General features: G+C 46.2%; 1 long non-coding RNA gene across 1 annotated transcript in view; it reads right to left on the bottom strand.

Annotated features, from left to right (window-relative positions):
• Positions 1-12,738, bottom strand: part of LOC117505677 — a 30,363-nt gene extending 17,625 nt beyond the window's left edge. The window contains exon 1 of the long non-coding RNA XR_004559218.1: positions 12,405-12,738. This is a non-coding gene — a long non-coding RNA (uncharacterized LOC117505677). The remainder of the gene's footprint in view (positions 1-12,404) is intronic.
• Between the last annotated feature and the right edge of the window lie 570 nt (positions 12,739-13,308).

Below are 13,308 nucleotides of genomic sequence, written 5' to 3' on the forward strand. Positions count from 1 at the left end.
ATTTTCACCCAGTACAGACATCACCGGAATATGAGCGTCATCATGATCACACAGAACGTGTTTCATAAAGGGAAATACAGTCGAACCATCAGTTTGAATTGTAATTATATGGTGCTGTTTAAAAACCCCAGAGACAAGTTACAGATGAACATTCTGGCTCAGCAAATGTTTCCAGGCAGAAAACAATTTTTTTTGGAGGCTCTTGATGATGCTACGAGCGTACCTTACGGGTATTTATTACTGGATTGCATGCAGGAGTGTCCAGATCAGTTCAGACTGAGATCGGGATTACTTCCGCACGAGTGGCCCACGGTTTATTTGCAGAAAGATAAACGGACATGAGCTCTCTTTTAAAAAGGAACGCCCCCGCTCTTAAAGTACTAATCAGAGCCGGGGTGAGGGAGCGTCACCACAGCCTGAAGACCTGCAGGCCGGAGCTTCTGAAAACTTTATCCGAGTTCGCTTTGAATATATTAAAGGGGAATATCGCCTTGAGCGACTCTCAATTCCGGGCCTTGAAAAAACGAAAAAGAGTTTTACGTCTTCTGGCCGACAGAAAAACCAGTTATAAAAAGAAGCGGGGAGCGTTGATTCAGACGGGCGGCTTTCTCCTGCCTTTGCTCGCCGCGGCCCTGCCCGTTATAACGAGTCTAATAGTACCCAGAGGATAATGGCGTTCAAAGCGGCGCAAAAGATGTTTTTACTCACTCCACAGCAGATGCTTCAACTCGGCCATTCCGTTCCGCCGAGCGGAAATAACATCAGACAAACGGCGGAAATGATTTAGACTCGCGAATGCGAGGTATACTGGAAGATCGTACTCACTCTCCTTATGAAAAAATTTAAAAGTATGAGGCTCTGCTGCAGCGCTATTTAACCCTGATCAAACAGGGGGAACTCGAATCACGCGTTTCACCCCCGCAAGAGACTCGCGTCGCTAAGCAACCTGAGGAGGAGGGGGTGGAGGAGGAGGGGGTGGATGAGACTGTCACAGAGGTCCTGAAGAATATCCCCTCCAGAGAGCGTAGAAACGCTGAATATATTATGAGGAAATTATCAATGGGTGATACGCGCTGGAGTCCGTCGGGGGAATTTATTTACAAGGGGAAAGTCGTGAGGGGGTCTCACGCCATAGATCTTATGAAACATCTCGGATCCACGTTCAAGAAATCGAGCCCCCCTACAGGCTGGTTGAAGTTCCTCAATATTTTACAGGAGCGGAACATTCCGGTGGCGTGCGTATCAAACCCGCGAGCAGTTTCAGAAGCTTAAAAAAGGCCGGAGCAGCTCGCCGGATGAATCCCTTCTTTTAACCGATTCGCCGGCCAGGAAGAAATTTAAGAAAAAAAAAGACTTCCAACGCTGGGAAGGTTTCTCACCATAAAAGGAGGGTATCCAATTAAAAACTGACTGGATATTATGATCAAGATTCTTTAAAATACATCGCAGTCAGTCACGTTTTTGTATATTGTTACTAATAAAACACCGACTGAAACTCATCTCCGGCCTTCATCACTTTTATTCGGCATATGGTTTAAAAAACAACTTTCAACACTTCTCTACTTAATAACAACGATGCAAAAAATAAAAAACTTTAAAGGTATGATCGGGGGTGCATTTTCTACACATCCGGAACATTTTTCACAAAAAAAAAACACATAAAAAAATCAAAGGTCAAAGGTCAAAGCTTCTTTCTACGTTTAAAAACGGGGGTTTACATTATGCAAACGCGATAAAACTTTAAAGGTATGATCGGGAGACCGCTCTCACACATCCATCCCGTTTTCAGGCGAAAAAAAACACATAAAAAAAATCAAAGGTCAAAGGTCGACGCGTTTTCTACGCTTAATAACGGGGGCTTACATTATGCAAACGCGATAAAACTTTAAAGGTATGATCGGGAGGCCGCTCTCAACACATTCGGTCCATTTTCATGCAAAAAAAAAACATTAAAAAATTTTAGGATCAAAGATTAACACGAACCGTGACAATTTTTAAACGCGTCCAAACGCGGTAAAACTGTAAATGTATGATCGGGAGAGCGTTCTCAACATACCAGAAGCATTTTTTCACAAAAAAACGCGCATAAAAAAATTTGAGGTCAAAGGTCAACGCTTCTTTCTGCGCTTAATAACAACGTTTTAAATTATCCAAACGCGATAAAACTTTAAAGGTATGATCAGGAGAGCGTTCTAAGACGGGGGTTACATTTTCACATGGAAAAACATAAAAAAAATAGGAACGCCGGTTAACACAAGCCGTGACAATATTTAAACTCATGCAGAGGCCCTGCTAGCTGGTTACAGGAGGTATTGCAGCTTTTCTTAAGGCAATAACGATATCTTTTCACAAAATCAGAAACCAAATCATCGTTCGCGATAGTATTTTTGGTGTATAAAGACACCACGTCCTGGTACGATTTCCCAGTGGCTCTGTTATACAGATAATACACGCAGTGTTGTCCGCATACGTCCGATAACTCGTGCTGAAGCTGCTTGTTGTGATACAGAATGTTTTTAACATCTGGGAGATTCTCCAGATATCGCAGGATGCTTTTAGGGTAGTAATCAAAGTCCGGGTGTTGTGAAAGTGTAGGAACACGGACCCACAACAGGGGGCGCAATGAATGGACAATGGAGGAAGGTGAATAACAAGGTTTACTATTGTGAAACGAGCACAATGAATACAACAATCACAATTTGGGGTCGAATCCGCTGGTGTCGTGTGGGCAGGCTCGAAGGTAGGAGACGTCCGTCTCTGTCGAACCGAAACCACCCAGATCTCCTCTGCCACCGAACCCTGGAAATACTGGAACCGCCAAGTCCCGAATTCCCAGGTGGCCACTGCCTCCGCTCGTCGGATCCGGTACTGCTGGCGGGAGAGAGCAACAACACAGGCGTGGATGCGACAGCACCCAGTAACGGAGAGGGGAGAAGCCGCCTCCACCTCTAGTCACAATATGGCAGGCAGGTGAGTACTTATCCAAGCAATTTAGCTTACAGTAATCAGCTGTCCTGAAAAGGTTTAACAAGTCTTTTAGCTAGTTAGTCAGAATATACATGCAGAGAACGTTACCTCAGTCTAAAGGCGATATCTCGGCACTGAGGTGGAGACGCCGTCCTCCTGATATACCTCTGTGCTGAGTGGAACAGCTGTGTCCAGTGATGGGTGACAGCTGTCACCCCGGCTGCTCCCATAAGGCGGCAGCGCCCTCTGGTGCCTGGAGCCCGCACTCCAGGCAGGGCGCCCTCTGGTGGTGGTGGGCCAGCAGTACCTCCTCTTCAGCGGCCCACACAACACCGGGCTGAGGCCGAACGAGTCAAAAAATGTGGCTCGACCATTTTTTTCAACGGTGAGCGCTAACCAGTGTTCCCCCGGTAAATGTCTAGGGTGGGTGTTTACAATGAAATATACGGGAGGGCCCGGCTTGATCCGGAATAACTCGTCAGACGCAAAAACACCGGCGAACAGGTCTCCTATTAAGCCCCTCATAACAGCGTCCAATTCCAGGGTGTTCATCAGTAAAAATCCACAAGGACCTGTCGCTTGGAATTAATCTCCAGGAGAGAATCGTAACACGTGTACACTATCAGCGTGGTGGTATGCGGAGTCGCGACTCTGAATCTCATCTCAAGTCGCAGGGTGCCTGTGGAGACGGGGCTCAGAGCACCGCTGTCCTCCTCCGGGTTTAAATTGAAGACGTACAGCGCGTAGCCGTGCGCAAAATCCTCCCGGTCTATACAGAGAGGCTGGTCTTTGAGGTGTCGTCCGGTCGCGGTGTAGAGATTGTAAAACTCCCTGACAGAGAGTTCGTTGTTAAATTCAGGCTGGAAAGCTTTAGCCAGCAGCTGTCTCCCGTTTTGACTGAGTGCGAGGTACTCTAGGTCATAGTGTGCAAATTCAAACGGGGACAGATCTCTTCTCCCGCTGAATGCATTGTGATTCACCATACCCAGTACCACATATTTGGGCATGGTTCCTAAAAACAGGTTGTCCTGGTTGCATATCCTGGAATGGCTGGGGATCACGTAAGTCTTAACGTTGATCGTGATAACGGGTACACGGCGTTCCCTTTCATGAGAGCTGCGGAGTGACCCAATCTCACTGCAGGGGATACGGTGACTTTCTTAACGAATAGGGACGCGCCCAGAATTTTCAGCTTGAAAGTGGAGGCCACCAGCCCCATCAGGCAGAAAGCATCGCTGGCTCGACTTAATTTAACTCTTAGATCAACGTTATTCAGAAGAAGCCTCTCGCAGAAAAATATGTCCGCGTGCAGCGGACCCTGAACTTGAAATTCACGCAATTCGGCGCTAAAGCACGCTCTGCTCACGAGGCCTTTATTCGGGCCCGCGTCATCCACAGCGGTCGAATTGTGCTGACCCGGGGTGTCCTTGTAAAACAAACCGCCCGTGAACTGCGATTTCAATGAAGCGGGGGAAAAGTTCAGCAGCGTCTCAATCATCGCCCTGTACGGGTGCGTCGCGCTGGACTGGGAAATCAGCCGGTCATCCAGAGTCACGTCGACTTGCGAGAAAATCGTATTGAGAGGATAATTTATGACGCCCACGCGGGCGTCATTAGCCAGGTCAGTCCCGTCGGCGTTTGTAATTTTCATTCGCAGATAAAGCAGCGTATTATTGAGGTCTAAATACCTCTCACCGTCCCCGCTGCTGCTCAGGTTCCTGACTCCGTCCGGCCCTCTCAACAACGTGGCTCACTACGTCGGAAGCGATGCTTCGGGCTGCGTTTTTCAGGTGAGGTTTGGCGATCGTGTATCCTTGTTTAATCAGCGGCGACAAATTTGAACAGTTTCGAAAATATGTTCCCGAGCCCGCACCCGTACATAACAGGAGCGCCGTGGAAGCCGTGAAGGCCGTTTCCGACTTGATTTTCATAGTAAGGCACAAATCTATAAATGTCGGCTTTGTGCGCTGCCCCAGCCATTTTTTTTTTTTTTATCCCGCCGGTTTAAAATGTAATGTCACAACCACTTTACCGTATCTGAAATCCACCGATCGATCTTGATCGCTTTTGATTTCGATGCGTATTGTCTCAATATGTCTTTTGGAGACCGGGATGTAATAAGCGGGGTTGAATTTCTTTGTAATTATTTCCCCGAAACAACCTCCAATTTCGAACGCTCGGAGGAGAGGAGCAAAAGCGTCGCCCACCGCCTGAGGCTGTACAACGTCTGTATAACAGAACAGGTGATACATCCCTGCTTTTATATCGGGGTAGCGGGGACAGCTCGTGACCCCGGGTCCGCATCTCAGCCATTGATTAGGGTGCATCCCCAGCATGTACGCTGTCGGGGCTTCAAAATATACCTGGCTGGTACCGTCTCCTTCCCACAGAAACTTTTTCTGGATATCGTCATATTTTAAAGTCAGATGAGGATCTATAGTCTTCAAACGAGGGTTTATCAGCCCTGCAATAACCTCAAAGTTATCATAATATCCCGTGTCAAAATATCGCGAGTGAACGGCGAGTTTGTTCTTGCCCGTAATTTTCATCACCTGGAACGTACAGGAAGGCTTTTCCGGGATATTTAACCAGGTGTGCGGATAAGAAATTTCCGTCAGCGCCACATCCCAGTCACCCTCTAGATCCAGGTGTCGAGCCAAGTCCACCTGGTAGCATGAAATTGTGTTGTCCGGGAATACTTTTAGGCTGGCGTTTGAAGGCAGAGTCATATAAAATCCGTGTTTCAGATCCCGATCCATTTCTCATATGTCGGTTGAAGATAGATGTTCTCATATTTATACGGCCATCAGCTGGTCCGCGGGAACCCAGGAGTTAAATTTCTCGGGCCAATTTTTCCATCTGACAAATACAAATTTCTTCCCCTTGGTAAAACGTTCACGAATAATTTCTTGAACCTGATACGGTCTGCTATTTTAACCTTCTGCAATTCTGGTTCATAGAATGAACCTTCAATGATCTCGCCGTCATAATCTTTCAATTTATAAACGGGCGGCGTGCGTTGTATACATTCTGACACCGTGAACATTTCATCCGTAAAACTTTGTTCATATTTTTTTTTATCAAAAACTCCCCTGAGCTTGGAGATCCTGACTATATCTCCGACCTTATATTTAAACTTCGCAGGCCTCCTGCGTAGGGTGGCTGCCCCGTACAAATTTTGAAACACTTGATCGACATTTCGAGCATTAACCTCCTTCGGCCTCATCTTAATGCTTTTATGATAACTCTCGTTATAAGCCATGAGTAAAGATGGTAGGACGTCGATGTATCTTCTCGTGTTTTTAGCAGTAAAATATCTCCACATTCTCGTCTTTAGCGTGCGATTAAACCTCTCGACAACCGAGGCTTTCAGATCACTGGCCGTGGCAAAATGTAGAATCCGGTGTTTTTTCATTAAATCCTTGAACGGTTTGTTAAAAAACTCTTTCCCGGCATCAGTCTGCAACTTCAGAGGCACCCCGCTCTGCTTTAAGAGCGAGGCAAAGGCCTGTGAGACTTCGCGCCCTTGCTTTGACTTCAGAGGTCTGGCATACGCTTTTTTTGAGAAGATATCGATAACGGTCAGCAGGTACTTGTACCCATCGTTAAACTCTGATAACCCCTGCATGTCGCATAAATCCGCCTGAAATTGGTTAAGCGGGTTTGAGACAAATACTCTATTTCTTGGAAAATGCGTCCTGGCAGGTTTGTGTAATGTGTATGCATCTTCCCCCGACAGGAAATCTCTGATATGCTTCATACGAATTTTAGAACCGTGTTGATCGATCATAGCTCTGCGTAAACGCTCCGGCCCTCCAAAACTCCCCGGATTTACCGGACTATAATATATATCCTTCATTAAACCCTCATCACCCATCTTTTAAGACGGATCTCTTCAGAATGATGAACCGGATAGTCCTTTTTGCATTTTTATATGTTTTAGCGACCATAAATATTAGTCTTTTGTTTTAAATAGGTGCTCTTGGAAACGTTAAATTGAACTCTGATTCAGCACCGCGGAGAGCGCTCACAGATCAGCCTCGAGCTTTTAATAAGACCGTGTTAAAACCCCGCATTAATTCATACGAGCACCTTTTTTTTCCCACCAAAACCTCGTTTGTATGACTCTGTCTTGCAATATGAAGCGCCTTGGGGCAACTGTTTTGTTGTGGTTTTGGCGCTATATAAATTTGATTTGTAAAACATTTCACCCTTTTTCAACAATATTATAGGAAAGAACACTGACCGTCTGAGGTTTAGAATATGTGCTTTATTACATTCATTAAAGTCACAACAGAGAAAAAAACAATTGTTCATGTTTATTAAACACAACATGCATGAAGGAAAAAAGTATACGTTCACGTACAAAACTGGAAAACTCTCAGTAATACATCTCCCCCGCATTTACGGTTTATTTCAGTATTCAGCTGTAAAAGTGTAGGAACAATCTCTTCTCTGGAGAGCCCCATCTGTTTCACCTGGCACGCTATCACATCCACAAACAGAGTGTATAATGTAAGCAGGTGCATCGGATTACACCGTGTAAAATCGTCAGTGGTCAAAACAGAGATTTTCAGTAATACGTTGTACAGAGATTTTTCAGATGAATGGAGAGCCGCGCTGTAGATATGATCTGTCCAGACTCCGGGCCCGGGGCGACATCTGATAACGTCGAAGACCCTCTCCAAAGCGCATGAAGGCGGGGCGTCTGGGGTCTCCAGCCTGCAAATGACTACCCGCTCCAGCTTATACGAGAGTCCACGTATAATATAAACTTCCCGCAAGCTTTGAAAGAGACTCATCACACAATTACCCATGACTGTAAAACAATATAATGATATTTAAAAAAAAAAAAAAAAAAGCAGGTTTTTTTCTTCAGTCGTCTGGGTTATAGACGGCTACCATCCCCTCCAGGTCGAGATCTGCGTCTTCACCGAAACATGTGTACAGTTCGTTGATCTTTGCTTCAAAATTATCAGTGTATTTCAACTCAGTGAGGATGTTTCCTACCACCCCCTGGACCCTCGCAGCCAATGGGTTGAGGAAGCGCTGGGCTAGGAGCTTTACCACAGCCGGGATGAAGGTCGGTCTCCAGAGTCTCACCATTAATCTCTCAAAATGTCCGGTAAAGAAATATTCATTTAACGGGTCCAGGCACTCGTGCTGGCGCTGGCTGGGGTGATCGATCTCACACCCGTAACAGAGTTTTTGTCTGTAACTTTTGATCACAGCCAAAAGTAAGTGTGCCATGCCGACTTTCACCGTTTTCAGGAATTCCTCTGACAGGAACCCGTCTGGCCGGTCAGATGCGAAAGATGTGGCGTATTTCTCAGCCGGCTCGAGGTCTTGTACCTCCCGCGGACTCGCGGCCTCCGTGACAGCGGGAAGAGACCCCACGCCTCCCGGGCTGGAAAGCGCGTGAGAAGGATGGATCTCGCCCCAGACCGGCTCGAGCTGAACTCCCCACGGGCTCTCATACCCGCCGCGGGTCCGTGAAGCCTGGCTCAGGGACGGCAGGTCTCTTCCACAGTCGAGCGCGCAGTCACAAGCGATGTCGTCGGCCGCTGCAATGGGAGAGGTTGAGGAGCTCATGCTGGTTCGTCGTCCGATGCTTTAATGAGATGTGGTCCCCTGGTTTTTTATAGAAACCCCGTGCATGCGGGGAGGAGCTACGTCAGAGGTTTTTTTTTTTGTTTTGTTTTTTCTGTTTATTTTTTTTATTTTTTAAGTAAAAAGAGGGGCCAAGTTTTTTCGGACTTCGATAACGTCCCTCCAGGCCAGGCACCTTGTAAAGAGGCCCGTAATCCTGTCGTTGCAGGTGTTGAACATCTCATGCCAGCTCTCAGCCGCAGCTGTGACGCTTCTGACGTGGCCGCTGGCACTAAGCCGCTCCAACTTAATTTCACCCTCAGAGACAGTGTCAGGAGGTCCCCGCTGAAATATCACCCTATAGCGCGGCCCCTGGGTGCTGAGCCAGGTGAGTTGGAAGCATGTTTTCTTCTTTTCCGGCGTCCGATCTCCTGGAGGTTCAGGGTTGACCGTGTCGCGAATCATCGAGCCGGCTGCCGCGGAGAAGACCCCCCAATCGGCGGAAGTAAGCGCCACCCGTGGGGTTCCTCGAGTGGCAGTCTCACCCTCGGCCAGAGTGAAGAAACTTACTTGGGCATAATACGGGTCGAACGTGTAAGTTAAACGTTCGTGCCCCTCCAGGCTGTACGTCAGATCTTCCTCCGGTATCGGCTGGCTCAGGCGGCTGACGTACATCCTCGCTTTTTTTGGAGCGAGCGAGCCCTCTGTCGTCATGGTGATGTTAACCGGGGTCTCGCAGATGTAGCGGAGGATCGGAGTTCGTCTCGCCATGGTGAATGCTGTATGTCACTCTGTCGTCGGAAAGGGGATTTTTAAACCCTTCTTCGTCCGCGGGGCGTAATTCCTCACCTTTTGCTCTAAAAACACCATTTGGCGTGAGTGAGAAGGAGGTTTGTTGATTTTTCGGGTTCATCACCTCGGGGCAGCATCTCCGATCAGCGGGTGTCCCGCGCACCATGATCGATCGGCTGATATCTTAAAAGAAACACCATTTGGCGTGAGTGAGAAGGAGGTTTGTTGATTTTTCGGGTTCATCACCTCGGGGCAGCATCTCCGATCAGCGGGTGTCCCGCGCACCATGATCGATCGGGTAATATCTTAATAGAAACACCATTTGGCGTGAGTGAGAAGGAGCTTTGTTTTTTCAGCCTTCAAACAAGCGTGACGAACGCTTCTCTACTATGTTATAAAAGACCATCCGGCCTGACACACACACACACGCACACACACACGCACACACAGACAGACACAGCTAGCGTCTGCAACAGGTATTACAGCCGTGGCTATTTGTTTCCCTTCTTTAATTTACGAATTAAAAAACAGAAAAGGAAACGCGATAATTCAAGAATTAAGAAATATTAATGGCGTATTAAAATATTCGTGTTTAATCACTAAATTGAAGAAAACCTCCCATAATTATGCATAAGATACGGTATTTTTATTCCTTCTTTAATTGAGGCATTAAAAACCATAAAAGGAGGCGCCTTAATTTAAGAATTAAAAATATTAAAGGGGTATTAGATAATAGACACTGATTTATGTTTAATTATTTCAGAATTAGTTAATTCTTTAATACATTAAAAAGATCTAGGTATTTTTAATCATTCTTTAATTCATGAAATAAAATGACATTAAAATATTAGACCCGGGTGGGAGGGGAGGTGGGGCTTGGAGGCGGTGCTTGGGGCGGGGTTAGGGGAGGAGCTTGGGGGTGGGGCTAGGGGAGGAGCCAGGGGCGGGACTAGGGGAGGAGCCGGGGGCGGGGGCTTAGGAGCAGGACATAGTGACGTAATCGATTCTGATTGGCTGTGATGTCATAAGGGGCGGGGCTTGGAGGAGGGACTAGGGGAGGGGCTTAGGGGCAGGACATAGTGACATCATCGATTCTGATTGGCTGTGACGTCATAACGGGGGCGGGGCTTAGTGACGCAGTCGATTCTGATTGGCTGTGATGTCATAGGGGCGGGGCTTGGAGGCGGGACTAGGGGAGGGGCTTAGGGGCGGGACATAGTGACGTCATCGATTCTGATTGGCTGACAGGGCCATCAATCACTTTTGACATAAGGTGGGTCATTACTCTCTCTCAAGGGTGATGTGTAGAACTGCAGTAACTACAGAGGCATAAAGTTGATCAGCCACAGCATGAAGTTATGGGAAAGAGCAGTAGAAGCTAGGCTTAGAAAACAGGTGAAGATCTGTGAGCAGCAATATGGTTTCATGCCGAGAAAGAGCACTACAGATGCAATGTTTACTCTGAGAATACTGCTGGAGAAGTACAGAGAAGGCCAGAAAGAGTTACATTGTGTGTTTGTGGACTTAGAAAAAGCTTATGATAGGGTGCCAAGAGAAGAGCTGTGGTATTGTATGAGGAAGTCTGGAGTAGCAGAGAAGTATGTTAGGGTAGTGCAGGACATGTACAAGAATAGTGTGACAGCGGTGAGATGTGCAGTCGGAATGACAGACTCATTCAAGGTGGAGGTGGGATTACACCAAGGATCAGCTCTGAGTCCTTTCTTGTTCGCAGTGGTGATGGACATGTTGACAGATGAGATCAGACAGGAGTCCAAATGGACTATGATGTTTGCAGATGACATTGTGATCTGTAGTGAGAGTAGAGAGCAAGTTGAGTCTAGTCTGGAGAGGTGAAGATATGCTTTGGCGATAAGGGGAATGAAAGTCAGTAGAAGCAAGACTGAGTACATGTGTGTGAATGGGTCGGAGCCCAGTGGAATAGTGCAGTTACAAGGAGTAGAAGTGGTGAAAGTAGATGAGTTTAAATATTTGGGGTCAACTGTTCAAAGTAATGGAGAGTGTGGTAGAGAGGTGAAGAAGAGAGTGCAAGGCAGGGTGGAGTGGGTGGAGAAAGGTGGCAGGAGTGATTTGTGACCGAACAATATCAGCAAGACTGAAGGGGAAAGTTTACAAGACAGTAGTGAGACCAGCTATGTTGTACAGCTTAGGGAAGCTGGCACTAACAAAAATACAGGAGGCAGAGCAAAAGGTGGCAGAGCTGAAGATGTTGAGATTCTCTTTGGGAGTGACAAGAATGGACAAGATTAGGAATGAACATATCAGAGGGACAGCTCAGGTGGGACGGTTTGGAGACAAAGTCAGAGGCGAGATTGAGATGGTTTGGACATGTACAGAGGAGGGACCCAGGGTATATAGGGAGAAGGATGCTGAGGATGGAGCCACCAGGAAGGAGGAGAAGAGGGAGGCAAAGCAGGTGGTTGGTGTGACAGAGGAAAATACAGAGGACAGGGTGAGATGGAAATGACTGATCTGCTGTGGCGACCCCTAACGGGAACAGCCGAAAGACAAAGATGATGATGTGGCCAGAAGGGTGTCGGTAGAAGCAAAAGCTTATTTACACCCACCCCTATATATATATATATATATATACACACACACACACATACACCTAATACATACTCATAACAACAAATACAAAAGGAACAAAGCACAGACATTTGAGATCAATTGTCCAAAGTTCTTGCCTATTCGGATATGATTCATAAGGGAAAATTTCATGACGATATATGAAAAATTGTGGGCTCCCGGCTGCTCCCAAACAAAAAAATAGGGGTTAATTACATAACATGAGCTTCAGATTTTATGAATTGTGAGCATAGTTCCACTTTTGTGCGCATAGAATGAGAAAAAAATAAAATTGATAGTATTATTTTTAGCATTATTTATTACTGACTGGCTTCATCAGTCCATCTGTCCTTCACATTTTGTCTTATTTATTTTTGCTGATATTTTGTGTTCAGTCTATAATAAGAACTCCAACACAAACTAACAGCTATCATTTGTAGTTGGTCTGAAATAAAGTTTAGTGGACAAACCTGCTCTGGATCAGCGAACTTCAGGCTTGAAAACAGCATCCTGCATGTTGACGTTACTTCTTGCTGCTCTGCGATGTTTTTTACTTTGTTTCTACCAACTCAAATATCTCGGCATTAGCAGCAGTTAGTCGCTATTTCAACAATCTTCTCAGCTGTTCCACATTTTCTCGCTAACTTCGCATTTTCTTCTTCTTCCGGTTTACTGTCGACCTTTGTGCTTCTGGAACTCTTCAAAAAACATATTCGAGGATCACAGAGTGAAGTTTGATGAAAAGTTTCCAGCGTCCAGCTAACTAGCTTTAGCCTCGGACAACAACAGGAAAGTTCTTCTTCGTTGGATCGTTGACTGTGGCGAACTTATCGTTGCATTACCGCCACCTACTGGACTGGGGTATTAACAGAGACTCGCAGAGACGAGGAAAAAACAAAAAACAAAACTACAACCCCTGGCAAAAATTATGGAATCACCGGCCTCGGAGAATGTTCATTCAGTTGTTTTTTGTTGCACCACCTCTGGCTTTTATAACAGCTTGCAGTCTCTGAGGCATGGACTTAATGAGTGACAAACAGTACTCTTCATCAATCTGGCTCCAACTTTCTCTGATTGCTGTTGCCAGATCAGCTTTGCAGGTTGGAGCCTTGTCATGGACCATTTTCTTCAACGTCCACCAAAGATTTTCAATTGGATTAAGATCCGGACTATTTGCAGGCCATGGCATTGACCCTATGTGTCTTTTTGCAAAGAATGTTTTCACAGTTTTTGCTCTATGGCAAGATGCATTATCATCTTGAAAAATGATTTTATCATCCCCAAACATTCTTTCAATTGATGGGATAAGAAAGGTGTCCAAAATATCAACGTAAACTTGTGCATTTATTGATGATGTAATGACAGCCATCTCCC

This window comes from Thalassophryne amazonica, unplaced genomic scaffold (genome assembly GCF_902500255.1).
Source record: "Thalassophryne amazonica unplaced genomic scaffold, fThaAma1.1, whole genome shotgun sequence".
NCBI classification, from domain to species: domain Eukaryota; kingdom Metazoa; phylum Chordata; class Actinopteri; order Batrachoidiformes; family Batrachoididae; genus Thalassophryne; species Thalassophryne amazonica.